The 16,878-nt window shown below is 41.0% G+C and overlaps 1 protein-coding gene and 1 long non-coding RNA gene across 3 annotated transcripts in view; one reads left to right on the forward strand and one right to left on the reverse strand.

The window, feature by feature from the left end:
* unc5cb (unc-5 netrin receptor Cb) overlaps window positions 1-16,878 on the reverse strand; it is a 143,330-nt gene that overhangs the window by 35,113 nt on the left and 91,339 nt on the right. The window lies entirely within an intron of this gene.
* The window catches only part of LOC125139727, a 40,623-nt gene continuing 32,040 nt past the window's right edge, over window positions 8,296-16,878 (forward strand). The window contains exons 1-2 of the long non-coding RNA XR_007138801.1: window positions 8,296-9,091; window positions 9,887-9,977. This is a non-coding gene — a long non-coding RNA (uncharacterized LOC125139727). The remainder of the gene's footprint in view (window positions 9,092-9,886; window positions 9,978-16,878) is intronic.

Consider the following 16,878-nt stretch of genomic DNA (forward strand, 5'->3'; position numbering starts at 1 on the left):
CACTCAGCGGCTTTTGAGGCTCGGACGAAACGATTTAGGCGTGCACTTTCATTTTCTTAAGATACGGTTCCACAGGACAAGCGATAACGCACGTAGCGTCGCTTTGTAAAATGACAATCGGCACTACAAACTAGAAAACGGTACGGTAAGATTAAAAGCACAATATATAAGAGAATAGCATGTAGCAGGCTGAAGTGAATCTAAAGCTAGATTTTCACTGCTTCAGGTGGAAAGTGCTGGCTGAGAGGTAGTGGCCCCTCCGCGGAAGCAACAGCTGAGCAGACAGATTCATTGCTGACCCTGTTTGATTTAGCAGGACACTAAAAATACCATTCTGCCTGCCCAAGTCATTAAAGGGATCAGCTTGTGATAAGAGCAAACTCCTGCATATAATGTGCAATTTTCAATTTTATCGCTTCCCATTATTGTTTATAAATATTTAATAGGTTTGTATGTGTGTGTGTGTGTGTGTGTGTGTGTGTGTGTGTGTGTGTGTGTGTGTGTGTGTGTGTTTGCTCTTGTGCAAGGCTTACTGGATGCTTGCTTCTGAGTTGCTGGTGTAATATCCTGTGATACCCTACACATTTCTGCACTCGCTTAACATCACGATTGATAACATCCCCTATAGGTTCATCTGCTCCAGAGCACGACCCTTCCTGATTTTTATTACACATTGCATTGTCACACGACGTGGACAAGGAGGTAGGTTGAGGGTTTAGAACAAGTCTAAAAAAAAATAAATCCTCCATTATAATTCCGAACCCATCGTATCAAGTTATTATTTGTAAAACGCTGTTTTTTTTTTTTTCTTTTCCACTTGCTGTGAAAATGCTGTTAATTACACTTTTTTATATTCTATTTTTATTTCTCATTTTTTGTTCTCTCGGATACTGCTGGCATCACAGTGTGCTTAATCTCTTGGGATTTTATATAGAAATCATCCAGATCTGTGGGTAGAAATGACTTATTCTTGAGAGATGAGACTGGTTTTGGCTGACAGGAAGATTTTGGTGATTTAAAGAACCAATCTTTACACACGTGGTGAGCTGAAAAGCATCTTAGAACACACAACACGTGTGGATGGGTTGGCACAGACTTCACCAAAACAGGACAGACGAAGACTGGAAAAATGACCAGGTGAAATGTTGCTTATATTTATATTTTTAACAGTGTTTCGGCATACATTACTTTTGGACTTGCTGTTTACGGGTGTAGAAGAGAACTGATTTATAATCTGGTGACTATCGAGTCTGGTTCCTTTTGTAGTTTCCTCTTCATGTTGTATCAGAAGATTTTTCTCACCACTCTCGCCTCTGGCTTGCTCGTCAGAGATCTAAACCTACGTCTGGTTTCCTGTAAAGCTGTTCTGTGATAATATGTAATATTTAAAAGACTCTATAAAAAAAATGTATTCAGAACACACAAACCGCAAGCTACATCTTTTTATGGGCCATAAATCAGACCAAGCTGGCCAGATAATGGAGGTCCACGGATGTCTCCAGACAGTCGCTGCTTTTGTCCCAGGTAGAGAGCCAGGATGCAGACAAAACCAAATGCATCTGCACTCAAACGGCTTTGATTTATACATTAAGGCAACGTCATAAGCTAACATGACCGAACTACAATGCAGGGAACATAATAGCGTCGGCAAGAGGAAGTTGGAATGTGAGTGAAATCAATGAGGATTACGTTTAAATCCAGCGGGCATGAGGCAGCCTGAAGTGATTATGTGCATCGCTTAGTTTACAAAAACAAACAGGCAAACACAAAACAGTCTGATGGGAAGTGGTTAGGTGTGTGTGTGTGTGTGTGTGTGTGTGTGTGTGTGTGTGTGTGTGTGTGTGTGTGTTCGTGATTGCTAGCATGCTGGAGCATATGTTTATATGTAATGGAATGACTTTGCGTGTGAGGGTGTGTGTGTATATGTGTGTATATGTGTATATGCGTGTGTGCACATCTGAAGAGAAGACCTCAAAAACGTACTGTGGTAGATTGGAATAATTGAAGGCGCATGTGTGTTTGGACGCAGGTGCATGTCAGGATTTTGAGGAAGCGAGTTGTGTGTATCTGCGTGCTGTGTAATGCTCTACTGCTGATTGGAGCACACATTCCCCGCTGGCTCACTGATCCTGTTATTTCTGCCAACGTTGAGTCAGGCTTATACCGCATTCTCCTGTTTTAAGCAAAATTCCCCTCACCTCTCATATGAGCAGCAGAGATGCCAAGCGCAATCTGTCTACGCTAAGCAAAGCCGATGGTTTTAACTGCGAGAGCGCGAGGACACGGGCAGCGGCGTAAGGAAATGTTTACCAGCCAGCGAGACGGCATGCCAGGCGGATATTGGGTTACTTACAGTCAGTTTTCTTTCAGAGTTCATTCAGAGGCTCCAGGGCTTGACGCCAGCATTGAATGAACAAACAACAGGCGAGATAACTCGTTTAAAATTTAATGAGACAATGAAAAAGACAAAAGGCACGAAGCATCGGATTGGACCGATGCTCCGTCTGGGAATCAAAAGGAAGATGTTTTTTCTTAAGTCGCAGTCTATGTCTATTTATGACACTGAGCGAACTGACTCCCAGACTGTGAAAAGTCTTTAGTGTGTAAAGTCTGTCCTAAACCATACGCTAAGTACGGAATAAAACACGACAGCGTGTGCTGGATTAGTTACACAATCAACAATAACAACACATCCTCGAGTGTTTCCTTAATCTTATACGCCAAACAATTCTCCAACAATTACAATGCTTTATTTAATAAAGAATGGCTTTTTATCCGTTTATGGATAATAAATGTTATGGAACCTCCACAAATACAGCAGCTGTGGTGTAGTAACTGTAAACATTATCTGCTATCTCATAGTCTAATGATGAATAAATGAGAGCAGCTAGTCATGTTCCTGATAAACCCCAAAGCCTTCATCCTGATGACAGACTCCAGGTCTGATCGTTATCTTCACCCTTAAGACTCCTTCCATAAATAAACTAACTAAATAAAAGACCTTCTCACTGAAAACTTCTCCTGCTTACATTAGTAATGATATATTATTGTCAGAGCTGCTGTTTTTTTTCTTAATCACACCTTCTAAACAATTAGATTCAATAAATTCACCTTTTGCTATCTTCTGAGACAAAAAAAACTAGCTAAGATGCTGATATTCTTCTAGCTTGCTTTGTCCTCGTGTGTTGTCGGTTTGTGTGTAGTTGTGTATAGCGTGTTACATTCACACTGCATAATTGATTACTTTAATACAGCACCGACTCAAAACGCGTTTGTCGTCTAATAGCGCTGCGGACGTTTTGGGTTACGCCTCGGTAATGCGGATGAACATATGAACGTAGCTGCATTTTGTCTTCACGTCGGACATCGGCAGAGCTTACTTTCAACCCTTAAGTGATTGTTTGAGTCCTGTTTTCAAGGGCTTAATTAAAACTTGAGCAAAAGCATCAGATGTTCTGTGTACCGCACATGTAGACACTAACAGGAGCCATAGCTAAGCACCGAGGCTTCGTCTTCCTCCTCGTCAGTGCGATGATAGAAAACAGTCAGAATGAACTGTTTATTTAAGTTATTTAACTGCTTCTTTTTATTTTATTTTTTTTACTCCCCCCTTCCTCTAACAACAAGTGGTGAGTGTATGTGTATCGCTGAATTATTCAAAGTGTGAGTGTGTGTGTTTTTGATGGACATGAAGCGTACACGCTGTAATTCTTAAACATGTGGAGGAGCTGCATCATGGCAAGTGGAAACTCTAACACGTACAAGTGTCACATAGCAACACACCCACGTGTACTCATGGCCGCAGATGATGAGAAGTGTCTCTTTTTCATCTTGTTTTGTCATTGCCCCATTCTCTCTCTCTCTATTTCTCTGTGTCTCTCTCTCCCTCTCTCTCCCTCCCTCCCTCTCTCTCTCTCCCTTTCTCTCTCTCTCTCTCTCCCTCCCACATGGGTGATGCTCAGCATCCATAGCCATAATTGGCACATTTCTTGTCATTAACGCAGAGGAAATTGCCACATGTCAAAAAGCTGAATATTTACCTTCCATAAAAAAGGCGCAAAAAAAAAAGGAGAACGAGAACAGCACACAACAGAGCAGTGCCATCTATTTCTAAAGAGTGTGACGTCTCCATTTAGATAAGTTAGGAGACAGAGGAGAAAGCGGGCATTTGATTATTGCTCGCTCAGGCACTAATATTCATGCAGGAAATTAAAACAAATGGTCATTACACAAATAGAGAGAAACATTAGGAGCCAATTATTCCATCCTAACTGCATCAAGTGGAGCTGACATCAATTAAATTTTGAGCACCTGCGAATGCTGTGAATGCTGACGTGTGTGTGCGCGCGCGCGTGTGTGTGTGTTTGTGTGTGATTTGTCTGTTATTTTGTGCTTAAAATGCTTAACTTTACAAAACCGACTTTGCATCTAAAAAAACAATGAACAATGACCTAACAAACCTCTTTAACAGAAACACTTCTATTCCTTTTTTATGCAGTTCTTCTTCTTCTTCTTCTTCTTCTTCTTCTTCTTCTTCTTCTTCTTCATTTCAATAAATAAAACTGAGAGCGCTTACAGTCAAGCCTCCCATAAATATTAAACACCTACCAACAAAACCCTTCTCTTCATCAACAATGAGAAGAATAACTTTGTTAAGCACCAACACCCTTATAAACCTGTGTATTGTTAGTCTCTGTGGGTTATGTGGAGTTGCTGTGTATGAGCTGTGATTATAGAAACGATAATGCATTAGTTATCAGAATGAGTTCGTTATCGGTAGTTAGTTAGATGTTGTATAATAAATAACGCCTCCTTTCCGACCGATCGGATTCGAGCGTTTGGCCGTGCTGTGCTATAATACTTCATAAACCAGAGAGAGAGAGAATAACGGATTGATTTGTCACAATTCAGTGCACGCAATTAGCACTCGCTGTCACCCAGAATGCTAGCATTAACTTTAACTGAAGTGGAACTACTGATGTCATGACTCTTATAAACTGTATTTCTGTGTCTTCTCTATCAAAATTTAACCGAGAGAGAGAGAGAGAGAGAGAGAGAGAGAGAGAGAGAGAGAGAGAGAGAGATTGATGTGAATTGATTCGGGGTATTTATCTGTGTTGTGCATTTATGTGTGTCGTGTGTAAAGCCTCAGCATGATCGAGTGAACAATGCGGAAGAAGGTGAACTCACATTAATATCTAATGAAGTGTAGAGATTGTTTCAAATGGCAGCCGCACTGAAATAGTCTGTACGCTGATCGGAACAGGAAGGCAGTCCGAATCGCCAGTAATAACCCCCTGTTCTGTTCCTCAGAGTCGACTCTCTGTGTCAGTCATGCCCTCCTTCTGCCACGAAGCAGAACGTAGTAATGTCTCCTCCAGGGTTTGACTTATGCCTGGGAAATCGACATCAAAACCAGCAGCGCTCTCACTAGCCTGTGATTTTGTGTGTAATGGGGTGGTGAGATCGGAGATGCTTTCCAGATGAAAGCGCCCAAAACAAAGAAATGAAATGAAAACATCGCGGCAATCTGCTCCCACTTTAATCGCCTCCATATTGCTCGGATTTGTGGGCCAGAGAGCGATGTGCATATGACACGAATGGAACCGCTGCTCGGTCGTCTCGCCCGCTCGGCTTCCCTTCTGAATAATTCACACTGGAGACGGCTAACAGGGGCTTATCCTTTTGAGTCAGGAGAAATACACAACAACCCTGTTTGCTATAGGGGGGAGAAAAAAGAAAGAAAGAAAGAAAGAAAGAAAGAAAGAAAGAAAGAAAAAAAAAGATGCACCAAGCTAAGACAAAGCAGACTGCGACAAATCCTAACTACCAGAATAAATATTTCATGGGATATACTGTTCCTTTTTAGTTCTCATATAAATGTGTCCATGACCTTTATTTTTTTTTTTCAGGGAAGCTCAAGAAAATGTGTGTTCAGTCAGAGATGCAAAACCCACAGTTACTCAGTAAACGCCAGGACACAGGGAGAGTGGGTGGAAAACTCTCTCTCTCTCTCTCTCTCTCTCTCTCTCTCTCTCTCTCTCTCTCTCTCTCTCACACACACACACACACACACACACACACACACACACACACACACACACACACACACACACACACACGCGCGCGCGCGTGCGTGCACACGCACAGTGTGAGAGCACGAGTGGGAGAGAGAGGTGATTAATAAGTGTTGTTAGAGCCAGGCATGAGAGGCTCACTCTCTACACTGAGGCAGAGCGAGACGGAGACGAAACCACCAGGCCTCTCTGGATAGCCCGTGCACAGATGTCCTAATTAACACTGAAGGTCGAGCAGACTGCTGAGGTGTGTGTGCCGAGACAGCCCCGCCTTCCTCTTGCTCATCTTAACACCGTTTATTTTTATTCTACTCCTCTCAGGTGAGTTGTGATGCCTGTTACTACTCTGTGCCAAATAGCAAACAGCTATCACTCTGTCTGTCCACTTCACTAAGCACGACTTCATCAGAACCCACATTTCAAAGCCCACATTTGTCTCCGAGTCATCTGAAGCTTGTAAACATGTAATTAACCGCAATACACTTTTCACCTTTCGGATCTGGAGATGAAAAAAAAAAATCCCAAACAAACAAACCAGAAATGGAAAAGCAGAAGAAGAAACCAGATCATTATAAAGTTAGCAACTTGTTTCTTCGATGTTTCACAACATTAAACTTTGGATATCTGGAGGCGGAATGTTTATGAGATAATTCGGCTAGCTAAATAAATAAATAAATAGATAGATAGATAGATAGATAGATAGATAGATAGATAGATAGATAGATAGATAGATAGATAGATAGATAGATAAATAAATATAGTAATAAAATAAATCCAGCACCGGAACTATAAAATGTACATTTTTCATATGTTAAAAAGTACTGTGTGTAGTTCATTATTAAAATAAAACACTGTTACTGTTTACAAACTGCAGTTGTATAGGAGGAATAAAACGCTTCAGGGTGAACATAGTAACTCTGATTCTACATCAATACGACATTGATTCATTTCCTAAAAAATTCCTTCGTTAATCCTCAACATTTACATGTACATTTATGTGCGATAACTATAATTGTTATCGATCATACTTTCTGCTAGATAATGAGCTGCTTGCTACTGTAGCTAGCAGGAAAGGCTGCTTCTGTACGATCATCGCTGCTATGCTACATTTTAAACGGAAAGACAGAATACAGAAAACGAAAGGAGAGAACAGAGACACAGAACCGAGTCTTTCCCACATCTGCGTTCTCCCAGCATTGCTGAGTCTCTGCCGAATCAGCAGATCTGCTCTAACCGACTTTTCTTTCTTTCTCTGTGCATTCCTGGTATTTTTTTTTTATTTCCTGTCTATTATTTTTATCGTTTACGATTAAATTGCATCTACAAAGGCGGACAAAATTGTCAGAAAATGATACACAAAAGTTTATGAGTTTTGATTCAATCAAAGTGGAGGAGCACAGGCAATGGCTTGTGTGTTACCAGTAAAAATATGGAAATGTGCAGCAAATCAATGTGCATAAATATTAATATCGTGGAATGTTCCAGAGCGCAGGGTATTATTTGTGCGAAGGATATCTATGCCGTGACACAGAATAAGTTAGCGGTGACCTTGCCGAGCTGAGAGAAACCGATCAAACTGCCGAGGTTTTACACAGAGAAAAGAGAGAGATAGGTTTAAAGAAGGCTTTTAATGATAATTTCCCAAAACTGCAACATTTATAAGAACCCGAACGCTCGTGCGGCTTTGCCTTATTCATGACTCACGTCGCAACTTTGCCTTCTGTTTAAATTCTTGACCTCCTAAATGTGCACACGATCCATCTGTTCATAGCAAACAGACACGTTTTTGATTTGATTAATGAAGTTTGCTATAAAGCTTAGAAGAAGAGAAAAGTAATACGAATTGTGTCATTCATTCATTCATTCATTCATTCATTTTCTACCGCTTATCCGAACTTCTCGGGTCACGGGGAGCCTGTGCCTCTCAGGCGTCATCGGGCATCGAGGTAGGATACACCCTGGACTGTGTGCCAACCAATCGCAGGGCACACACACACTCTCATTCACTCACGCAAACACACACTATGGACAATTTTCCAGAGATGCCAATCATGTATGTAAACCATGCATGTCTTTGGACCGGGGGGGGAAACCGGAGTACCCGGTGGAAACCCCCGAGGCACGGGGAGAACATACAAACTCCACACACACAAGGCAGAGGCGGGAATCAAACCCCCAACCCTGGAGGTGTGAGGAGAATGTGCTAACCACTAAGCCACCGTGCTCCCCCTATATGAATTGTGTATACAATATATTTAATTAAGTACGAAAATAACCTCAGTGAGGAGAAGCTGTGTGAGCCTTGTCGATGAGAGAGGTCAGAGATGCATGTCCAAACAGGTTTAATCTGACAGGAAGTCTATGGTAACTCATGGTCATATAGATCCTGTGCCCACTGCAGCCTCAGCGTCCTGTTCTCGACTGACAGGAGAGGAACCCCGTACGGTCTCCTGCCCTTATAGCTCTTATAGTGTCGAGGCGCTTTTCTGATCACCACAGTTGTACTGTAATGCACAGATATTTGAGTCTTAGTTGTCATAGTCTTCCTGTCAGCTCAAACCAGTCCAGTCTCCTCATGTCCGGTCTCCTCTGACCTCTCTGATGCACAACACGACACTCACTGGATTGTTTTTTTGTTTTTGTTTGTTGTTCGCACTATTCTATGTGAACGCATGAGTCTGGTTGTGTGAAGAAAAAAAAATCCCAGGAGCTCAGCAGCTCCTGAAATACTCACACCAGCCCATCTGGCACCAGCAACTATGCCACATGGTTGAAGTTGCTGAGATCACATTTTTTCCCCTAATTTTGATGTTAGATTTAAACTGCAGTGGCCTTGGGTCTTAAATAATACAGCACATCTTATTATTTACAGGAAGAAGCACAGAAACTGTAGCATGTGGTGACTATAACAGCTCCTTTTTCAGCATGGATCCTGCGCTACAGTAAAACAAAGAAAATTCCAACTCCAGTCGGATCCCAGAAATCCCAGAAATAGCACCTGGGCCATCTGTCTGGTGAGGTTCATGTGGGTAACAACAGCGTGCGACGCCCTCAGGTCCTGCGTAGTGAACTCGCTCTTTCTGCTCACACTCTTTACACCTCTAAAGTGCACCTCTTTGCACTTTACACCTTCTTCCCTTATTTAAACCTACCCTAGGTCAGGAACAGCTCTCACTCATGGTACAGGATCGAAAAAGCTCGGAGAAGCGCGCGTGGAGAATTCTCTCTCTCAACTCGACCAATTTTTTTTTTTTTTTGCAAACGACGAACCCTCGACTGATTCAGCAATGTGCAGGTTTTGTGGGAAAGGTAGTTGGTTGGGGGGAAGGGGGTGGGGGTGGTGGTAGCAGTCTCATTAATATTGCAAATCTTTTTACAATGAACTCACAAATTCAGCAAAAAAATATTCCCCGCAGACCTGCACTGCAGCGAAACCCCGACCAAACAAAATGGCAGATAACAAGATAAACGAGCGCTAAAGAGTCCTAATTGAACAACAGCGTTAAATAACATTAAACGCACCGTTGTCTATTTTATTATAATAAGGCTGAAGTGTGTTGGGGCTCAATCCTTCATGCCCTTCTTCGCTCACCCACTCTGGATGCTAGCAAAAAAATATACATACTCCTCTACACTGGGGCTGATAATATTTACTGTCTGACACAGCAAGCTGGGTATAAACACACAATGCCAGTGCAGACCTCATTAGTCCTCAAGAGGACAGTCTTATTCAGCACAGAGAATTCTATCGTTAGCTCACTGATATGTTAATGTTAAAAGATGCGCCTGGTTTTTTTTTCTTTCTTCAGTCGTCATCTGTCCAGCTGGAGAGAGACTTTGCCTACTGTAGCCTCAGATTCCTGCTCTTCACAGGACAGAGGACAGGACTGGACATCCGAGGTTTGATGTCTTGTACATTCATAGAAGCTTTTCTGCTCACCATGGGTGTAATGTTTGGTTATACGAGTAACTGTTGACTTCCTGTTCAAAATGTACTAAGATCACAAGCTCTTGTCCAGATCTAGGGAATTTATTAACTCCTAACTAACATGCTAGCTAATGTTAGACTAGGCATTACAGTACATCATTTAATTAAAATGAAACTCTAGCTAACTAGCTAACATTAGGATTTAATATGTTTTATATTGTGCCTACAGGTGAAAACTACCAAACTTCTCAATCAAGCGAGTATTTTTATTATGTAAACCAGAGGAGAAATTCCTAATGTTACAACATAGCAGCTTTAATCCTAAAAACAACTCAGTCAATACCCAGTAATTAAGGGTATCTAAAGTGAAATATATGGATGTTAAATGAATTTTATACTGCTGTCAATCAAGGAAGTGATTCCATTGTATTCAGTGTGTTTGTTGAGTTTGAACTGAGACAAAATCTGAATTTCTGAGTGCATGCTAATGCTTCTAAGTTGGCAAACAGTCTCAGACTCCTGCAGCTTACAGCGGGGGTTTGGACGTTCCACCGGCCGTCTCCTAGACAGTGTAAAATGGGTCAGTGTTTTCTGGAGGCAGCGTAGGCCTCTACCCCAGGGTGCGCCAATAACTTTCTCCGCACCAGCGCCCGGCAGGACCCCAGCCTGCCCAGCAACTGCCTGAATGAAAAACTCTGCTACCATGGTGACGGACTCACCAAGCGCATCGGCATGCCACCACCTTTGAACCCTGTCTTTATCTAAGCACTCTGACAAGTGTTACTAAGAGCCATGAGAAAAGAAAGAAAGAAACAGAAATACAGCCTCCTTTCACTGCACAGACTTAAGACCATTTTATGGGCTTGCCAAGACGCTGCTCTTGCAAAAGGGGGTCATAAAAGGAGGGTAAAGAAAAGCCAAAAAAAAAAAAAAAGCATTCGCTTGCTTGTGATCAAGCTCTTTCGGAGCACATAAAAGAGTTCATGGGAGAAAATGAATAGTGAGGCTTTTCAAAACGGTTGCCAAATCCTCATATCCTTGACCCCCCTCCAGCCAAAAGGCATCTCTTCAAATGAACCGGCGGATGCTTATTAAAGCAGAACTACAAGCTGGGAGCCAAAAACTAATAATAATAATAATAATAATAATAATAATAATAATAATAATAATAATAATAATAATAATGATCCAGTCGAATGCTGAAATCTTTTCTCTCGCACTTCATTAGACCCATTAAAAATGCAAGGGGAATGGAAACATATGTATAGAAAACTCCATGGAGGATCTGAATGTGAATGAATAGCTCTAATTTATTCACAGCACATGATTCATACGAATGACCCAACTGCTGTGCTATTTTGCAGTGGAAAAAAAAGCCAGTCGCAGTATGTCATGCACATTCTTAATGGGCAGGAGAAAGTGCCAAGATAAATGTCTGCTGCTTGTTTTTCCTTGTACGGGATTGGAAGTTCTGGCACTATCAGAAGATGGTTCCACCAGCTTGGGCCGGCAAAGGGCAGGCTGAAATACATCTCTTTGCCTAGGGATTCATCTGTCAAGACAGAAGCGCAGACAGACAAAGCACTTCCTGGAAGGGAGTTTATAAGTTTCCGAGTGAATGGAGTCTGTGAGTCCAATTGGCCTGAATGTTTATGTGCCTCCTGAGTGATGGGGAAATGAATTATCTGATTGTTTGTGCATTTGCGTTACAAAACGACACGTTCGGTAAGCCTCATTTCCGAGGGAAACTGCGCGGCGAGTATTTGCATAGAAAGCGGTGGTACGCTACATTTACAGGTGACACTCTCAAGCCTGAACAATAGCTGGCTTGCTTCAGAAGGCCATTATTATAATGTGTTGCTCTACAGGTTTTTTTTTTTTATTACAGTTGACCGAGGTTACCTCCGTCATTACATAATCCCAGTCACTTGTGCAGGGACAGTAAAATCCTGTGTCCTAATACAAAAAGGGGGACATGTCCATGCAATCAATTTTTTTTTGTATAATACAGTACAGAAGAAACATACAGAAACCAAAGCTATCTGCTATAGTTCATTGTTGCCTGATTTGATTGGGGATTTGTACACCTGATCCAAACGCCTGATAGTTAAATCATACAAAAGGACGTAATGTATGAGCAACACGAGTAGGATGGACGATTGCATTAGACTATAATCCCTGCTTAATCAGATTGTTTTTCTTTCCCCGTGCACAGCAAGAGCTACGCCGTTTATCAAACCAGAGCCATAGCTTTGCCGTTTCAGCTTGTCTAGTCTCTCTCTCTTTCAGGTTCCTGTCTGCTTTTGGAAGATATCTTTGCCTTTCGTTTTTGGAGGAATAATCATTACAGATTTTTTTTTGTAAATGCATATGCAGCTATAGCCGCAAGCCATCTGTTTTCTCTCCGGGAGATCTGTGAAACTTAAGAAGCCTGCGACTGTAGAAATACGATGAAAAAAGAGCAAGAAAGCGGAAGCTGAAGAAGAAGAAACGAGCAGAAGACAAGAATCAGGAGCAGTTTATAGCCAGCTTGGAATTTGTGACTTTTTAGATGCCTTTAGCAAATTTATTTCAAAAAAGATCCTAGAGTAAAGTTAGCGAATATCCTGTACCCAGTATGGTTCTCCAGCTCTCCTCGGGTTTTGGTCGACACTAAAGAGGGCTGATCACCATTCACCGACCATCATTGTTCCAAACAAACACAATAACTCTTATTTACAAAAACCATTGATCAGTGACCATTGTTTTTAAACATCCAATCCCTGTTCATCCTTGTTTACAATAACCAATCATTGATCAATATCGTTTCCAACAATCTCTGATCACCATTACTCCCAACAATGAATTATAAATGATTTTTTTTTCCATAAAATCAGTGATCACTACTGTTCCAGCAGCCAATTATTAATCACAATTACCAAAGGCCAATCACTTATCACCATTGTCTCCAATGACCAATCACCAAACCCTATTATGTCTAGTACTTAGTGTCTATTACAATTAATTTATATTCTATCAAATGTCTTTTAAGAAAACCTCCTTCATGTAATGTGTTTAGCAAATGATAATGGCGGTTCAATAAATATGCAAATTAGTCTGTGATGTCATCTGGTGACTTCTGGAGATTTTGAGCATGCAATACTGTAGCTATATTCCTCTGAAAATTGATAGCAAGACTGATTGAGAAGACCTAACTGTTAAAGAAAAAACAAAAAGCAACCAGAATTTAGTTCTTCACCTAGAGATGTGGTTCTAATCTGGCAGAATGACAAAGGCCACTGCGTGCCACCAAAAAACACACCTCTAGTTTAGTCATGCTGAAGATCCTTCAGCATCCCGAGGAGCTGATTTGAGCTGACAGGCCTGGTAGGCGGCGCTAACCCCGGCTCTGTCCGATTCTGTGCACTTTCTGCCTCTTGCTGCGTCTCCCAGCCAGATCCTGGCACTCAGGCATGCCAACAGGGCAGCAGATGCACAGTGTCAATGCTACCACCAGCCTATGAACCAATCCTGTCCTGCTCCCGACTTAAAAAGCGGCAGCTTCCTGAGCTGCTGACCACCTCTCAGGATCTACACCAATGTTTCTGCCAATCTCATTAAAGAACAGCAAGGGGAGTAAATCAAATTGTCTCGTTTCTTAACGCTCACTCTGAGCTTGTTGTCACTTACGCCAGATGTAATTGCCTAGCAGGATGAACGACACAGAGAGAAGGAGAGAGAGGGGAAAGAAGCAAAATGTGCTAGATGTCAATGCACAGGGGATTCTGCCGTGTGTGTGTGTGTGTGTGCGTGTGTGTGTGTGTGTGTGTGTGTTTGTGTGTGTGTGTGTGTGGAGAAGGAGGAAGGACTTGTGTTCTTGCTCTCGCCCTGAGGCGAGCTGTTTACACCGGTGAAGACACAACGAGTCCTTACAGCATTGCATGATCTGTGTAATTTCATTCCTGGCTTGCTAGACTTCTCATTACGGCCATTCTGGCTCGATGCGCCCTCGCTGCAAAAAACGCCATGACAAAGAGAGAGAGAAAGAGAGAGAGAGGGAGAGAGAGAGAGAGAGCGAGAGAGAGATCAATCAGGCATGTAGTTTAACAAAAATGATGGCTCTGACCAAACACAGCCTGCTGGCTGGAATTAAATTCAGTTCATCTTTTTATAGCCTCTTTGCAGGTAAAGTCTATAAACACCTTTTTAATAAATGTATTTTTATTTCCTGATACATCTAAAGCATTTTTTAGTATCTGAAATGGTAAATTAGGTCTGCCTTAGGTGTTGCTCCAGCATTAACATCTTCTTCTTCTTCTTTTTAAACAAGAAACCGATCTCCATTTTCTAAAATGAGAGGTGAGCAGCTCCCTGCTGATCATGACCTGCTTAGTACTGTCAGCACTTCCATCAGCTTGTGGAGGCTTCGCAGTTCCAGTCACTTAGCTGCACATTTCCAGGTCAGCCGAGGCCCCTTTACAGAGCAACATTAAATCCTCTCTCTCTCTCTCTCTCTCTCTCTCTCTCTCTCTCTCTCTCACTCTCACTCTCTCTCTCAATCTCTCTCTCTCTCTCTCTCTCTCTCTCTCTCTCTCTCTCTCTCTCTCACTCTCTCTCTCTCAATCTCTTTCAATTTTGCATCTGACATCCCTCTGATTTCACCCAGAAAGCAGTTTTATCCTTCACACGAATGCCTTAATAATACTTTTTTAGTTCAAAATTCCTAACAGATATTATATGCAAAATAGGGTAGAAAAATATCTATTTAAGTTCGACATTATTACATTTTACTCTGCTATGAATGGTAAAAGTCAGAATTCCGCTTCAATGAAAGCTAAAATCTGTCCATACTTAAATATGGAAATGTTTATAAATAGAGTATTTATACAAAATAAATTAATATTTAAAAAACAACCAGCCAAAACAAGATCATTTAAAATATTTTTAAAAAATATTTTGCATTTTTATGACAAGTTGATTTTCTAATAAACATCCCAATGTTTATTTTAAAAAATGGTTTAGAGCTACAATTAACAAATACATGTCCAAAAAAAGGTAGTAGTAGCTTTTCCTGTTGTCTGTTGAGAAACCACAAACCTGCAGGTTCACTAAGCGCTGACACTGAAGACGCCTTCTATAAACACAGAAGCTGTCGCCATAATGACAGTTTTATGTTTTGTAATCTGTTATGTCCACCATTTGAGTCCCAGTGCAAATCGTCGCTATAGAAACGATAGCGTATTCCAACGAACGCTCGTATCAACCTGCACCTTCTGGACCTTCTGACCAATCAGAGTCAAGAATTTAATAGCACTTTGAAATATTTATAAACATAGTATTTAATTGGTATAAATAATAAAAAATAATGAAATGTACAGAAATGTGATGGATTACTCATGATAATGAGCTTCGTACAGAGTAGCTGGAGGGCCTAAATTTACAAGTTAAAAGTTGTTGGTTTGTTTTCATGCAAATCGAATTGAGCAGAAGTACAAGAAATGATTTTAAATTATATTTTTTTAGGTAAACTGCGAATCTTAGGTGTTGTAACCAGGTATAATTACTTAAGGGCTTTCCATCCTCAATTTTAATTAGCGATTTAAACAATGGAAATGGAAATGGGCATGTTTAGCAATCCTCCTGATACTGTTGTGTGTGTGTGTGTGTGTGTGTGTGTAGTGGGAGTGTAAATAAAAGACTGAATGTCAGGAAAACAAAAGAAGAAAAAAACAGCTTTTAGTATCAAACACACAGCAGTGTTGGTTTTAACTCCTTTCTTTCACCTCATTACTCTGAGGTCAAAATGACCTGAATATCATCTCAGTGATATTAATACAACTGTGTAAGCTCTCAGCAGAGACATTCAGCCAAGCACATGCTTTATTTGTGAAATATTTAACGCATTAAAAAGCCGTATGGCCTCGGCTTCGTTTCTCTAATAAACGTTGATCATTTTTTTAAAATGCTCTTTCTGTTAGACAGATTATTTGCAGTGTCGTTTTAGGCTGAGAGTAACAAGGTGTTATAAAATGTTAGGTGAACGAACAGCCGTTGTTTCACAGCAGCTCCTGAGTTACCGATCGGAAAGATCGAAAGTTTGGAAGACGGCTTTTACATGCGAACGTCATTTATATATAAAATATTAGTATCGATTTTCAGACCTAGAGCTGCTGCATTTCTTTAAAACACAGCGCTATGCTTGAGCTCTTGAATCTGATCGAATCTTTTCTCTTACTTTCGGCTGTGATACAAATCCTGGGTTCATATTAATGTATTAAATCCTAACTGATCACATTCTTGAATTCTTTTCGTTTCTATAGTAACAACAGCGACTACAACAGCTTTTCATGCTGTGCTTAACCCCGAGTTATGATCGTTCTAAACCCCGCTTTAATCCCAGAGTAGAAGAACGTTCCACACTTGTAATTTTTCTAAAATTGGCATGGGGTTGGCACAGTGTGAAATGATGAGGTGTTAGAATGTTGTGTCTGGATGCTTAGCAACAGACACCGAATCAGACACTAAACGGTGCTTCAGCTTCGTATTGTGTGATTCGTACAGTCACAGAAACCCTGCGTGTTTTGTAAACAGCAGTTGCAACGGAGAAATAAAAGTATATCGTCCATCGCCAATGTAGTCGCCACTTGAGGAGAACGGTACAGTTACAGTTATGGTTAGAACAGTCTGTTCAGAACGCACTATGTGGCACAAAAATAATAATCGGTAGTATTTAAGGACTGAACAGACTGAAAAATTAGCATTAGCAAAGTAGAAAGGTGCTGGATATCAACAAACGTAAAAAAAAAAAAAAACTAAAACATTAAAAAAACTTAACATATGAAAAGATAACATCCACTTAGGCACAGAACAGCAAACCTGTTCTTTTTAAATTTT

This window comes from Tachysurus fulvidraco, chromosome 20 (genome assembly GCF_022655615.1).
Source record: "Tachysurus fulvidraco isolate hzauxx_2018 chromosome 20, HZAU_PFXX_2.0, whole genome shotgun sequence".
Taxonomy (NCBI): Eukaryota; Metazoa; Chordata; class Actinopteri; order Siluriformes; family Bagridae; genus Tachysurus; species Tachysurus fulvidraco.